Source organism: Mastacembelus armatus, chromosome 20 (genome assembly GCF_900324485.2).
Source record: "Mastacembelus armatus chromosome 20, fMasArm1.2, whole genome shotgun sequence".
Lineage (NCBI taxonomy): Eukaryota > Metazoa > Chordata > Actinopteri > Synbranchiformes > Mastacembelidae > Mastacembelus > Mastacembelus armatus.
The window spans coordinates 5071675-5085700 of NC_046652.1; the positions used below are offsets into that span (position 1 = coordinate 5071675).

Below are 14026 nucleotides of genomic sequence, written 5' to 3' on the forward strand. Positions count from 1 at the left end.
GAAAAGAAAAGCAGAGAAGTACTGTAGAAAGGGACGACTGGGTTACTATGTCAAAAACATTATCCAAAGGATGAAAAAACATCTTCATTTTCTTAAAACCAAATAAATGTAGTATTTTATAAAGGAAGATACAATTTCTAACAGAATATAAAAACGATGCATTCAAACGAATAACAAATACATGTGCACTTGTTTAGAACAGGCATACAAAACACCCATACTTTCACAGGAACATGAGCATCTTGACATTTAAGTTTACTCTGCACTTGGAGCAGCATGTACACCAAGTGCTCACACTCAACGCACATATATACATTCACAAGGATCACAAACTCAAGCCCACGTACTATAAGAAGAGGTCCCTCCAAGGAGCTACTTTGGCAGCCAAATGACAAGTGTGTGCTGATAAGCCAATCTACTCTAGTATCCCAGTGCTAAGGAACAGGGGAGGCACAAAATCAATGGGACACACCACTCATATTAAACTTGTGTTGTGAATGCTGACAGCTATTAGAGCTTCAGGCTATAGGCATGTGTGTGAGGGTGTGTGCACCTGTGTGTATATCCATTTACGTGTGCACATTCCTTCTCTCCATCTCTCTCTCTCGTTCTTTCTCTGTGCATGCAGACTCCCTGTGTGTGCATTTGAATGTGACGTAAAATAGTGCCATAACAATTTTTTTAATCTATGCTGTATGCCACATGGTGCCTATCCTGCTTGTTCATCTGACTGCTGTCAAACACACACTGTACTGTCATGTGTGCATGTAAAAAAGTGAACATGAATGTTCTGAATGTGTGTGTGTGAAAACACTGCTGTGTTAGATGTATGTGTTATAGGGAGCACATTTGAGTCCCTGTGTATAAATACCTAAATAAAAGAGGCTTATGCACAATGCCTTGTGTTATAACCCCTGAATCCTAAAACCTAAACACATCCATCAGTAACACTGTCATTATCATAATGCTGACAGCATTTTATCTCTGGAAAAACAATTTGTCACCTCAATAAAACTTTATCATGGCAATCACATGGCATGGTAATGCATTGGCTGGACTATTAGCTAGATGTTTTTTGTGAATAGATTGATAACTTTTATATTGTATTTGTCTCTGTCCCCCTTTCCACTCATTCTCTTTTTAAAATTCCCTCTCATCTGTTAATATTTTCGTCTCATCATCCTTCTGTCTGCCCTTTTTACCTGATTCTTTTGAATAATGAATCAAAGCATACAGTACATGTGGAGGGAAACTACTAACATGACTTGTTCCTATTGCTTTACCTCACTTCTACTCAGTCTACTCCATCTGAGACCCTGCACATATCATAGGTGTCACACAGGGAAATGATATATCCCATGGTTTTGCAGCCAAAACCTTTTGCTCACTTTAAAAAGAGAGACCAGGATGGAGACAAAGAGAGATGTGCAGCTAATGAAAAATGACATCTCCAACTCAGGTTTTTGGAGCTACGTCACAGGACATTGGAAAACTGATAATGCTTGTTGGATATGCTAATATTTTGAAATAGAATTTTATATATAATTCATTCTAGCTCATAGACAATGCAGGTTAGATGAGTTGCTGAGTCTAAACTGTGTAGATGAGAATGCGAGTGGGAATGTTTGTCTGACTCTATTTGTCAGCATTTTGTATAAGACCTCCCATGTGTAGTAAAGAACCACGCTTTTTGCTCTCCAAGCACACAGGATTTATGTTATCTCTTAGACAGGGACACTACAAGCCCAACTCAGATGCCTCATATGACTTGGAAACCTCTGCCAACTACAGTAAATCCTCTTTCAGCATATAGAAATGGTGGAATCTCTCTTTAAGATTGTAAAAATGTTCCGTGATGCATGTCCACCCAGACATGGCTCTACATGACACTGGGCCACTAATCATAAATACATGACCACTGATCTTTTTTTCATTTTCTTTTTAGCCTTTTCCACTGTGTTCCTCTTTTATCTGTTCTGTCGTGTCACTCTCTGCCCTCTATTACATCCTTGTCTTTCCATTTTCTTGCTTCTTGTTTTCTATACACTGTTTTTTAAGTCCCACTCTCCATTTTCTTACCCTGTGCCCTTTCTTTTCCTCCACACCTTATATAAAGTTTTTATCCTTTCCTGATCTAACCATGATAGTAGCTTTCCAGGCTTTACCAAAGTTTTAAAAAGTTGCACTGTATCCTTACTTTGTAAATGAAGGACATCACAGTACTGCAGTACAACTGTGCACCCACTTGCTACACAATTGATTAGATTCCCCCTCCCTTTTCATGCATAGCTTTTCACTTTCTGTCATCTTGCAAACTTGTTTGATGTCTCTAGCTGTTGCAGTCATCCATCGATAATGGCAGTACGCTCGTAATTAAATTATTCTGTCTCCATCCGCTCCCTTTGGTCCATGACAGAAAGATGAAGTACTAGCAGAGGGGTAACCAGCTGTTTTCTTTCTGTTCCCTTCTTTCTAGCATGTTAATTAATTAAGAAGTAATACTTTGTGTTAACATGATTTTGGTCTGAAAAGTGGTAACTTTGATAAAAACACTCACACAAAGTCTCCCGCACATAAGGGGCATGCACAGAGCTATGAAAGAATTCAAACTGCGGAAACAAATTATGTGCATGCATTCACCCACTCACTCTCCCGGAATGACACTAAGACAGAGTTGAGATGTTCTTTTGTTTGATTCTCTGCTCTGCTAGTATCACTTTTGTTTATGTGTCATGCCTGTGACCAGCTGCTTGTCATTTGTCCAAAATCACACTGTCTCTGTAATTCACAATCTCTTTTTACTTGAAAATGTCTCTCTTTCTGTGCTTCAAAAAGCATTATCTTTGTTTTTGTACTCCCTCAACCACTTTCACATGTTCAATCCCTCTTTTGTTTCTGAATTGCTTTTTCTTTCACACCTGCTTGTTCTGCTTTTCCCCCACTGGTTCAGTCTTTCAGTTTCTACTCTTAGTGTTGTAAAAACCATTTACCCAGCAAGGCACTTATTACTTTAGAATTAAACCCCATCTTTTCTATTTCCCTGCAAGAAATGTTGTGTCTGCATTAGTGCATGTTCTCCTTTTAACTTTCTGTGGATTATACAGTACATACAGTACCATATATCGTCACTTTCACTTCCCAAGAGCGAAAAACAACCCTGAGCTCTAATCATTTGTATCTAAAAATCAACAGAGGTTCGAGTTAACTCGACAGCTTAACAACAGATGAACAGAGAGAAGATGGTGGCGAGACTTGCTGAAGCAGAGGAACACTCTTTGATTCAAGTTCAAAGCAACCAAAGGGAGCTCTCACATCTTTGCTTGTGGTCTGGTCTAATGACACACAGCCAAGGGTTTCTTAAACAGCATGAATTGAGATGTGCTGTGTGAGATGTGGTAAAAGAAAAAAGTCCATACAGACTGCATTTGTTGAAGGTTTCCAAAGGCTGTTGTTTTTGACAGTGGTTCCCAGTGGGCACTTCCTGGTATGATATTCTCTCCATTAAGTTCCCCTGTGTTTCTTTAGTGAGCATATTACTGTTGGTACATCTATCTATATATGCCCCTCACAAATACCATGTTGACTGACTTTTACTAAATGAATTATTATTGTTTTTTAAATACCTAGTAGTAATAACTAGTTGTGCATGGTCACTTTTTTTGCAGAGTGGAGATACACCTATGCCTCTGAAAAAAAATATAGTTTCAACTGTGTTTAACACTTTGCTTGTGTCCGAGAATACTTATGGTCATAATCAGCATTGATATCAGTAGGATTTCACTGTAACGCTTGCTGTGCTACCACTGCTTCAGTGCTGGGTTATCTGTGGCATCACAGATAGCGCAAACCTTTGTAAGCTTGGAGAAACTCCAGCCATGTTTTTTTTTTTTTTTTTCTCGCCTCAGCTGACTCCTTTTATCTCAGACAGAGCCTCTTTGTGTAAATTCCGTTTGACCAGTCCAGGCTTGTGAAGGATACCACATAGGGACATTTTCACCAGGGTAGCTTTCAGGTAGCAGATTAATCTGATTTCTAACATGCTGTTTTGTTAAAATTGCAAGCATCAGCTCCACAGGTAGTGATTGCAGTTCAAATAAATAAGTATATACTGTAGAGCAGGAGTGATTTTAGACCCTTTTAGGGAATCTCAAGCACAAAGTAAATTTAATCTCAGAATAAAAAAAATATATATATATTATTAATCATTAGGCTTATTATTAACTAATGTTAACTTTTATCATGTTAATTTTGAGAACTTGTTGTGTAACCCATCACGCACATAAAAGCAAAGTAGAAGAAGGAGTAGGTAGTGATGAATTACATGGTGGAGACTACAATCACAAACAGCCTGAGATGAAAAGTTGATGTTAAATACAGATGCTGACTGGTCTGAATGTGAACATTGGGCTAATTGAATTAGAAAGTCTGTGGTTACAGTTCCATACTGTGAACATTGTCAAACAACATTAGCTGACTTAGCTGCACATCTGCCAGGTAATGAGCTAACTGATGCACTTTAATATTTTAGTGTAAGTGGAGATAAAATAGTAATGTGCAGCATTATAAAGCAACACAATTATTCTTCATTATCAAATGAAATAAGAGTCAGTTTATGTTTATAAGGTCCCATATCCTTTTTATGATCAAATTTATATATTATTTGCTATGCAACTGTACAAGAAGGTATATTTACATTGGAAATCTGTGCTTCCCAAATTCAGGTGAGACAGTAAAGTCTCTACCTGACTGCATTGTCCAAAGCAACCAAAAGCAACTTGTAGCTATTAGAATAACATTATAGATCAATATGGATCTATTTATACCTCTTATTAGATCACAGACCTGTGATGGGATGTTAACCTTGCTATTTGGTTGACAGCACAAGAGAGATAGAGAGGGAGATACAGAGGGAGAGAAGTGGAGAGAGCACGATCAAGTCGGCAGAGAGAGCACTGGGAATAAGGTCCTGTATAAATGTCACATTCTGCTTAGGAGCTGAGCCCCCCTAAAAGTCTGATCCTAGAATTGGCCCTGCTGTAGACTAGCAGGATGTACAGAAAATTTGAGCCCATGCAGAATAAGCTGATGAACTGATAAGGTGTATCATCAATACCAGAAAGATTATTCAGATTAGATTTGTTAATGTACATTAAGGGATGTTTACAGTGTGGGCTATTATAACTTAATGTTATTTTTATTAAACCATTAATTGTTTAGTCTAAACCATTAAAGTGAAATGGCCAGCTTGACTGAGGTTGGAGGGATATTTCATTAAAACCATTAAAGTGAAATTGATTTCAAGACTTGAATGGAGAAAAATCTACGTGGCAGTCCTCTTTAGTCCTGAGCTCTGTCTTCTGATCTTCTTCTCTGTTGCTTGTCTTCCTTCTTTTCTGTGACCTTCTCTGCTCCCCAGTTCTCTCTTCTATCCTCTTCCTGTTCTTGCTCTCCTCCCCGAACATCTGTGTGTGTGACAGGCGAGAGAACAGTGACAGTCCCCAGACACTCTTATCCTCCCCTTTCACCTTTTCACATCCATTTTTTCCTCCTTCTTCGTCTGATGCTCCTGTTCACTCACTCTCTCACCTTCCATTACCACAATTATATATATATATGTGTGTGTGTGTGTGTGTGTGTGTGTGTGTGTGCGCACATGCGTGTAAGTCAAACATCCCTCCAACCTCTGTCAAGCTGGCCATCCTCCCCTCTCACCTTTCATCTGTTCTTTTTTATGACCTCTCCTTTCCTCTCCAGTCTATGACAGCATGTGCCGATCTCACTTCTTTGGTCCTCCTTTTTATTTTCCCCCAAATATTTTATTCGTGTCCCTTGTTTCTCCTCTGACCTCTAATATCGAGGTGTTTAGCCCAAAGCTTTCTTCTCTCATTGCGTTTTAAGTTCACCTTTCCCATATGCTTACCATCACTTTGACAATCTTTTGAGCCTTTACATCACGCTGGACCTTTCAGGCTATCTGCCTCTCTCACTCCATCTGCTCCCTCTGGTAACCCTGTAACCCTAACATTCCCCCAACTCCTGCCTTCCTCTTCAACCCTCTTCCCTAACTAACCATCCTGTCCTTTGATTCACCCCCTAAAGCTATGTTCAGATTGACAGGAGCACTTTATTCAAAAATGTCATCTCCTGCTTATTTTAGTGAGACTACAGGGTTCGGCTTTGCCAAGAAAGACAAAGCCGAACCTGCTCAACATTTGATATCACACAGTATAACATCCTTAACGATTGCACTGCCCTGGTCAAATAATCAATATATTTATTCTTACATTGTAATAGGAATGCTGTGAATCTAATTTGGGATTGTTGAGACAAGCCCAAATTGTTGCCACTTTCCTTAGTTGTAAAATCCTCTCTCATAATATTGTGTATTGTACACCTGATATGTCTTCACACTCATGGATGTCTGGGCACACTTAAACTTGGCTCCATTAAAATGAATTATTTCTGCACCATCTTTCTCACCATTTTTCACATTTTTTAATTTGGAGCGAATGCCTGCTTTCCAGGCACCATTGTGAATTTGATTCCTGAGGCAGCAGCACTACAGGGTAGAGAATATTGGAGATTTGAATTTTGACTCCCACTGACCAGCAATTTTTAAGTGCCTTTCTACAATGTATGAAAAATTGCCACATGCTTGCTTTACATTTACATTTCTCACTGGCCAACAGTCTGCACTCCCACTAGGTAGGGGTTGACCAGGCTGTCAGGTCAGCTGTAAAATGGATTAATTAATTTTGATGAAAACCTCTTGAGATTCACTAAGGAAAACTCTTTCAGACAGTGTGAGCTGCATGGATGTATATGTTGTGTGTTTGACAGTACATGCAGAGATGAAGCCACACATCTTGGCTTAGATATACTGTATTCTGTGCATACCCACCTTTTCAACACCACTATTGAGGGGTGTGCTGTAATGTCACAGTCATTGATTGCACATATTTTCTAATCACTCCCTTCTAACTTTCCTGTCTCTCCTAGTCTCTCCTGAACTCTCATAACTTTTCCAGTCTTCGCTTTCTGTTCCATTTCATTTGAACCCATGTAGAGTCTTAGCTGATGGTGTCCATTTTCCAGACCTAAATGGCTTCTGTTTATCACTTTCCTCTAAGTTTCTAATTTTTTCCATCTGCCTTGTTCATCCTCCCCTCCTCAATTGTGTGTTCATATACCTTATTTATCATAACTACAGTGCTCCCTTTCTGTCCTTGTTTCATCACATCCACATCCTATCTCATCTCTGCCCTCCCACTACCAGAGCCATAAAATCCTCTCTCATCACTCTCTCTTCTCCTCACCTCATCCATCTTTCTTACTCTCCCTTGTTTCCATTTTTCTACCTCTTCCCTTCTTGTGTCATCCCCCACTGCCACCACACACACCTTCTCGTCATTCTTTCTGACGCCCCATTCTCCGATGTTTTTCAAAGCGTCACACTGCCTCTGTCATTATCCGCTTAGCTTGCTTTCTTAATCGTTATTTTCTGCTGTCTGTTTACTTATCACTATCACCCACCCCTCCCAATCCCAATTCCTCACCCTCCATTCCTTTCTCCCCCCTACTCTCCTTTTGATAGTGTTTTATCCCCCCAGGGGAATGGCTTTGCAGCAATGGCTTTTTTGAGGTATTGACGTTTCCACTGATATGGGTCTGGTTATCTGTCAAGGCCGGGGCTGGAGTGTAATGGCTCTGTAATTGGATAAGATATAGGGGGGTGCATCGCAAACCGTCTGAACCTTTATTTTATCATATGACTCATCATCTCTTATTCCTCCTCCACTATGCTTAGTGCTCTTCTCCCACTCTTACTGTATTCCTCCCTGTCGCTCTGTCCCCATCTGTTTCTGTTTTCTCTCTCCCTGTCATTTTTAAATCAGTCACTCTCCTTCACTTGGACTTTCAGCTCATCATTTCCTTATCTGTATGTGTGTCCTTTAGAAAGAAATCCATCACAGAGAATCAAAAAAGACTGCCATAACATAGCAAGTCCATCCACCACCCACTCTTGGTGATAACCATTTCACATTCATATTCTGTCACGGACTCAGATGTTGCACTGCACTGATACATCTTGGGTGTTTGGTGTGTGTGTGTGTGTAAATGCAAAAGGGCACACTAGCCTTTCAATTTATTTTATGTACTCTTACATTCTTTACACTAGTTTGACTGTTATCACAAAAGCCTACATACAATATCAACCTTTCTCATTCCCAGGACATCAAATACTGATGTTCTGCTAAAATTGCACAAGGTACCCTTTTACATCTGCATCTCACACCGTTTTTTCAAGTCACTCCTGTAAAAACCAACCCAGCGCAGCTTTGACAGTCCCCTTTGACAGCCAAGCATGGCACCGATAAGCAGTGGGAGGACTCTGAATTATTTCCCCACTGTAAACATCACATTCAAGTTTATTTTTCTAATCTTCAGTGTCCCTCGTGAAAATCTGTCTATTCACTGCTGAAGGAACCAGATAATGATTTGTCTTTCACTGGCTGAAGCTTGGGTGTTGCTATGTGCGTGACACTACATTCTGTATGTAGGTAGGCTACACTTTCTAACTATGGTGGCTGTTTGTCCCGGAAGAGCAAACAGGTTTGTGACCATAGGGGGCCGAGAGCTGTTTTGATTTATTTATGATGGACACTGACTGAGGCAGAAATTTCAGTTTGTGCTTGGACGTAAAATAAACTTATGAATTGTCTGTTTGTGTTTACAACCACAACAAACAACAACTAGGACAAACGCGTCAAACAAGTTACTCCGAGGTCAAACACCTTCAGTAGCTTCACATTAGACGACGCTCCTACATTTAAGTCCAAAGCTTACTTTGAGCTACGGCTTGCCCTGTACAGCTGTGTTTGAATCATACTGCACCCGTGGATATGTCGGATGAGGCGAGGAGGACGCTGCACTCTTGTGCGTCGTGGTGCCAGATTACCTGGTCTTCAGCCAGCATCGGTGTAACGACGCTAAACTGGACTGCATTTAACCCACCCCGTCCCTTTTTCGGCACACGGCCGAACAACACATACCCAAATTAAACTAGCTGTTGTCTTTACATTTTAAGGGTTATATTGATGACCTTGGTGTCGTTTTAAGGAAAAGATTTCCGCTTTATTATTACATGCTGTAAAATATTAAATATGACGTTTAAACCCCCCTTACCCTTTGTCGAACCTACAGTGTGATACGTTGCTGGAAAGGGCGTTTCATTGGTTACGAGATACGTCAGTCATCATTGACAAACAATGTGACTGGCTGGTTCTACTGCCATTAGCAGTTGTCCTATCCCATGGGTGGGATTTGCGCTCATTGGTGATTCCTATTGGTTTTATGCTTAGTTACGCTGTAAAACGTAACAAGCATGCTTGAATGAGGATTCACGTGATTCACAGAAGCTTGCTATGTCAAACTTCTTTGAATAAACGGCGAAATCAACCGTAAAACGAACCGTATTAAAACTTTTCATGAGGAGGACGATGGCTTTATGGATTTACTCTTTTGGAGTAAAACATGGATGCACTATGTTCCCTGGATTCTAACGAAAAAAAGGATATGTAATACTTGAAGTTTCAGTACATGTACAAAGTAACATGACAGAAAAGGTAAGAACTAGCGTTTTTCCAACATTTGTACTGTTAAAAATTAAGAAACTGTAGTCGCTGTGATAATTCAATCCTAAATTTATACCATTTGAATCGTGAGACTTTATGCTCTAATTTGATATATGGTTTGTCGGACTTTATTCAAATTTATCCGAAGATCTTTTGTAATAAATCTGGAAATACAATTTTATCCCAGGCCTCGGATCGGGGTAACCAACATTGTCAAGTAGCTAAATCCAATGCGTTAGTTACTGTAATAAAACTTTGTTCATTGCGATGAACTAGTGAAAATCAGTGGATATGAGAAGCACGACACGACTTGTGGAGACTGGTGCATTAGCTGGTAGAAAATCAAATGCTGAGGGAGTGACAGGGAGTGATTAAAGTCACTGCTAAAGCAGAAGAGCCAAATGAAATAGGGCAAATAATATAAGAAAACTATTACAGTTTCATACAGAACGGTGATAAATTACTTGTACAAAACAGTCTTGATGAACTAATCAAAGTGCGTGATGAAGCAAAATGCATGCATGAATCTTTATTGGGTTTGTTACCACATGGTGAAAGGGACAAACATTAAACATAGTTTAAGGCCAAAATGATGTTTAATGATTAGTGTATTGCTGATGCAAAAAAGTGGTTTCATGCAATGAAGGTCATGTATTTGAAAAGGATGTTGATGTTGATGATAGTGTTAATCCATATGATAGTATATCTGCCATTGATGGCAGACGGTCAATACAGTGATAAATCCAAAGAGCTGCACTTGACATGCTCTAGAGAAGCAGGAGCAGCAGTTGAGGGGAAAAAAGGGAACAGCTTGATTTGGAAGCTGAACTAGCTGCATCGACTGCTAAATTGGCAGTGTTGGAGGCTTCTGAGCGAAAAAGCTCTTCTCAGATATCTGCAAATAGCATGGACTCCAATTTGGATTGGAAAGGAAGGAAATTTGTTAATGTATTAAACCCTGTGGCAAAGGAATAAAGTCCTGGATTGAAAACAACACAAAGTGAATCATCATTGCCAACTGATAAAGTCCAACCAATCGACGTGCGACCCAAGATAACTGGGAACAGTTCTGTCAATGCTGCAAGCCATCAATACAGCAACACAAAGCTGAAGTATGTGGAACATCACAGAACGTTCAATATTCCACTGTTGAGTCAAAGGACAAGAAGTGTATATTTTACAGATGGTCAGGATCCATCTGAAAATATAATCACCATCATGCACAAGGAAAATCAACGAATGTGCCTGTAAACATGTGGGCTATTATACTGAAGTTGCTGTTCAAGCTGAGGTATCACTGGAGAAAAAAGCCCGCGATATATTAGAAACCTGTAACTGCAGAGCTGGCTTTATGGATCTACTTATGTTCATTGAACCTCAAGTCTGGATTCTTGCTGATCCTCTGTTTGGTGACATACAGGAACAGTCAGCTGGTGCCATAGGAACCAAGGTAGTGACCAGGCTGAAGTCACAACCTAAAGCCAGAGTGAAGGGAAATATTTTTGCCGCAACATTAGTGAACATAGATTCAGCTGAAGGAAGTGGGAAATCAGCATCAAAACTTCTTGTTGTGAGTCAACTGTGCTAACTACTACACTACACCTACTACAACTACTACACTAACATGCTCCCAAAATGCAGGGATCTCTACTTTACAGTAAGTTTACTGATATTGATAACTATCAGGTAGAAATTAATGCATTGAAATTCTGAATTTCTTTTTGTTTTGCATTTTTGAACAGAAAGTTATGATGAAGCTCATACAATATATGACATTAGCTATGATTGCCAAGATCCCTTTCTTTTCAGAGCTCCTGCAGTGGCCCTACAGTAGACCAAAACAGTTTGTGTAACACTTAGTGTCTTAGTGAGATGATTACCTTATCGTAAATCTAACTTACTGTACTCTCAGCCATTTGTTGCCTGAATGCTGATACACTATATGCTGCCATGACACAGGAGAACAATATATAGTGCATGATATGTAGCTGGGGGATCACTGAAGATATGATTTAAGAAAAAAAACCTTGAGCATCAGATTTTTACAGTGGAGGTGGTCAAAGCTTGCCGCAGATAGGATTACAATGGAGTCAATAGTCACAGTAGCCAGCCCGGCCATTTAATACTGCTGTGGGAAAGTTAGCTTTGGAACCATCTGAAAACCCCGTGAATCACATACAAATGCAAAACGAATACTTTGTGCTGATCTATAAGATGCCAGCCGCTTTGACAAATGCCAGTATTTGACATCCTGGTAATGAGAACAGCTTGACAGTGCAAAGTTGGCATTATTATACTTGTTTGTTTGTTGTTGTTTTTTTTCTTTTTCTTTTTCATAATGGGAGATAAAATCAGATCAGTGGGATCCAAGCCAACATTTAGTTTTTCCTTTTCTCTAGCAGTTGCCTTGCGCTTATGTTTCTACATTATTTAACCCGAGGCTCATTAAACCTGTGAGATCAATGAGAGTTTGACCCTGCCCTAGGTAGACACATGGGGCTGCAAAAGGGGGGGGGGTTTGGAGGACACAAGTGTTTGTCTGACAATGAAGGCCGAGCCATGAGGTTTCCAGGAAGCACAAGGACGCTGACTGCCACTGGCTGGATTACAAAACAAACACAACCACCTATTTCAACAGTCAACACTCTAAGCATGGGAAAATAACACTAAAAATCTCTCCTTTGCTACTTTCCAAGAAAGCCATATTTTCAAAGTACTGTAATATTTCAACCTTGCAGAATGTTTTCCAACTTTAGACTACTTACTCACCTGTATATGATGATCATAACCCTACTACTTGGGGCTTGTGTTTTATGAATACATTTGACAACACTATAAACTACAGTCGTGAAAAAATTAGGACACCTGTGTATTTTTGTAACATTTTTGGATATATGGATATTTAATCTCATTTTTAACAATACTGAGAGATTAAAGTAATATAACTAAACAATTAAAACTGATGAAAAGACTCCTCAAGATCTTCTGTAAATGTAATTCTACAAAAATGCATATTCTAACTGAGGAAAAAGATAGGACACCCTACCCCCCTCTCCATTTCTTAGTTTTCAGCCAGTCCTTGGTTGATTTACTGGTATGTTTTGGGTCATTGTCGTGTTGTATGGTCCAGTTCCGCTTCAGCTTTAATTTTCAGACAGATGGTCTCACATATTCCTCAAGCACCCTCTGATACACAGTAGAATTCATGGTGGATTCTATGATTGTGAGCTGACCAGTTCCTGCTGCAGCAAAGCAGCCCCAAACCACAACACTTCCACCTCCATGCTTCACAGTTGGTATGAGGTTCTTTTCCTGGAATGCTGTCTGGCTTACGCCAAACACGTCCTCTGTTCTGGTGTCCAAATAGTTCAATTTTGGACTCATCTGTCCAAAGAACATTATTTCAGAAGTCCTGGTCTTTGTCAACATTCTCTCTGGCAAACTTCAGTCTGGCATTGATGTTTCTCTGAGAGAGCAAAGGTGCCGTCCCTGGTCCCATGCAGAATAAACTTGTGCAGTCTCTTTCTGATTGTAGAGGCATGCACATTCACATCAACAGTAGCCAGAGCCTGCTGTAGGTCCCATGATGACATTTTAGAGTTTTTGGAGACCTCTTTTAGCGTCTTGCGGTCTGCTCTTGGGGTGAACTTGCTGGGACGACCAGACCTGGGCATGTTGGCAGTTGTTTTGAAAGCACTCCACTTGTAGACTATTTTCCAGACAGTGGAATGGCTGATTTCAAAATCTTTTGAGATCTTTTTAAATCCCTTACCAGACTCTTTTTTTTTTCTGAAGGCCTCAGACAGCTCTTTTGCTCTCACCATGGTGCTCACTTTCACTTCAACAATCAGGAGCACACCAAACTAAATGTCTGAGATTTAAAAAGAGCAAGCCTCATTCAAAATGCTGAGTAACGATCTACTGATCATGTGCACCTGGTGTGATACACCTGTGTGTGATTTGAGCCATTTTAAGTGGGAATAAATGTGAGTGTCCTAACTTTTGACTCAGTTAGAATATGCATTTTTGTGGAATTACATTTTACAGAAGATCCCCTCTTCAGTTTTAATTGCTTAGATATATTACTTTAATCTCTCTGTATTGTTAAAATTGAGATTAAATATCCATATATCCAAAAATTACGTTACAAAAATACACCAAAATAGGCTTTCATAGGGTGTCCTAATTTTTTCACGACTGTATGTGCAAAACGTTAAAGAGAAGGACTTAACATTTAAATAAGTAATTTCCCATATGTTCACTGTTCATTTTAAAAACAGCTTTAAACAGCAAATTCTAATAAAGATGAATGTATAGAAACTAAAAAATGCATGCACTGTTTTAACCTTGTAGTAATTTTGTTCCAACCTGCTTACTAGTTTTGGGCCAAC

At 39.6% G+C, this 14026-nt stretch overlaps 1 protein-coding gene across 1 annotated transcript in view; it reads left to right on the forward strand.

Annotated features, from left to right (window-relative positions):
* Window positions 1-14026, forward strand: part of cntnap2a (contactin associated protein 2a) — a 333364-nt gene that overhangs the window by 135132 nt on the left and 184206 nt on the right. The gene's annotated exons all lie outside the window — the stretch shown is intronic.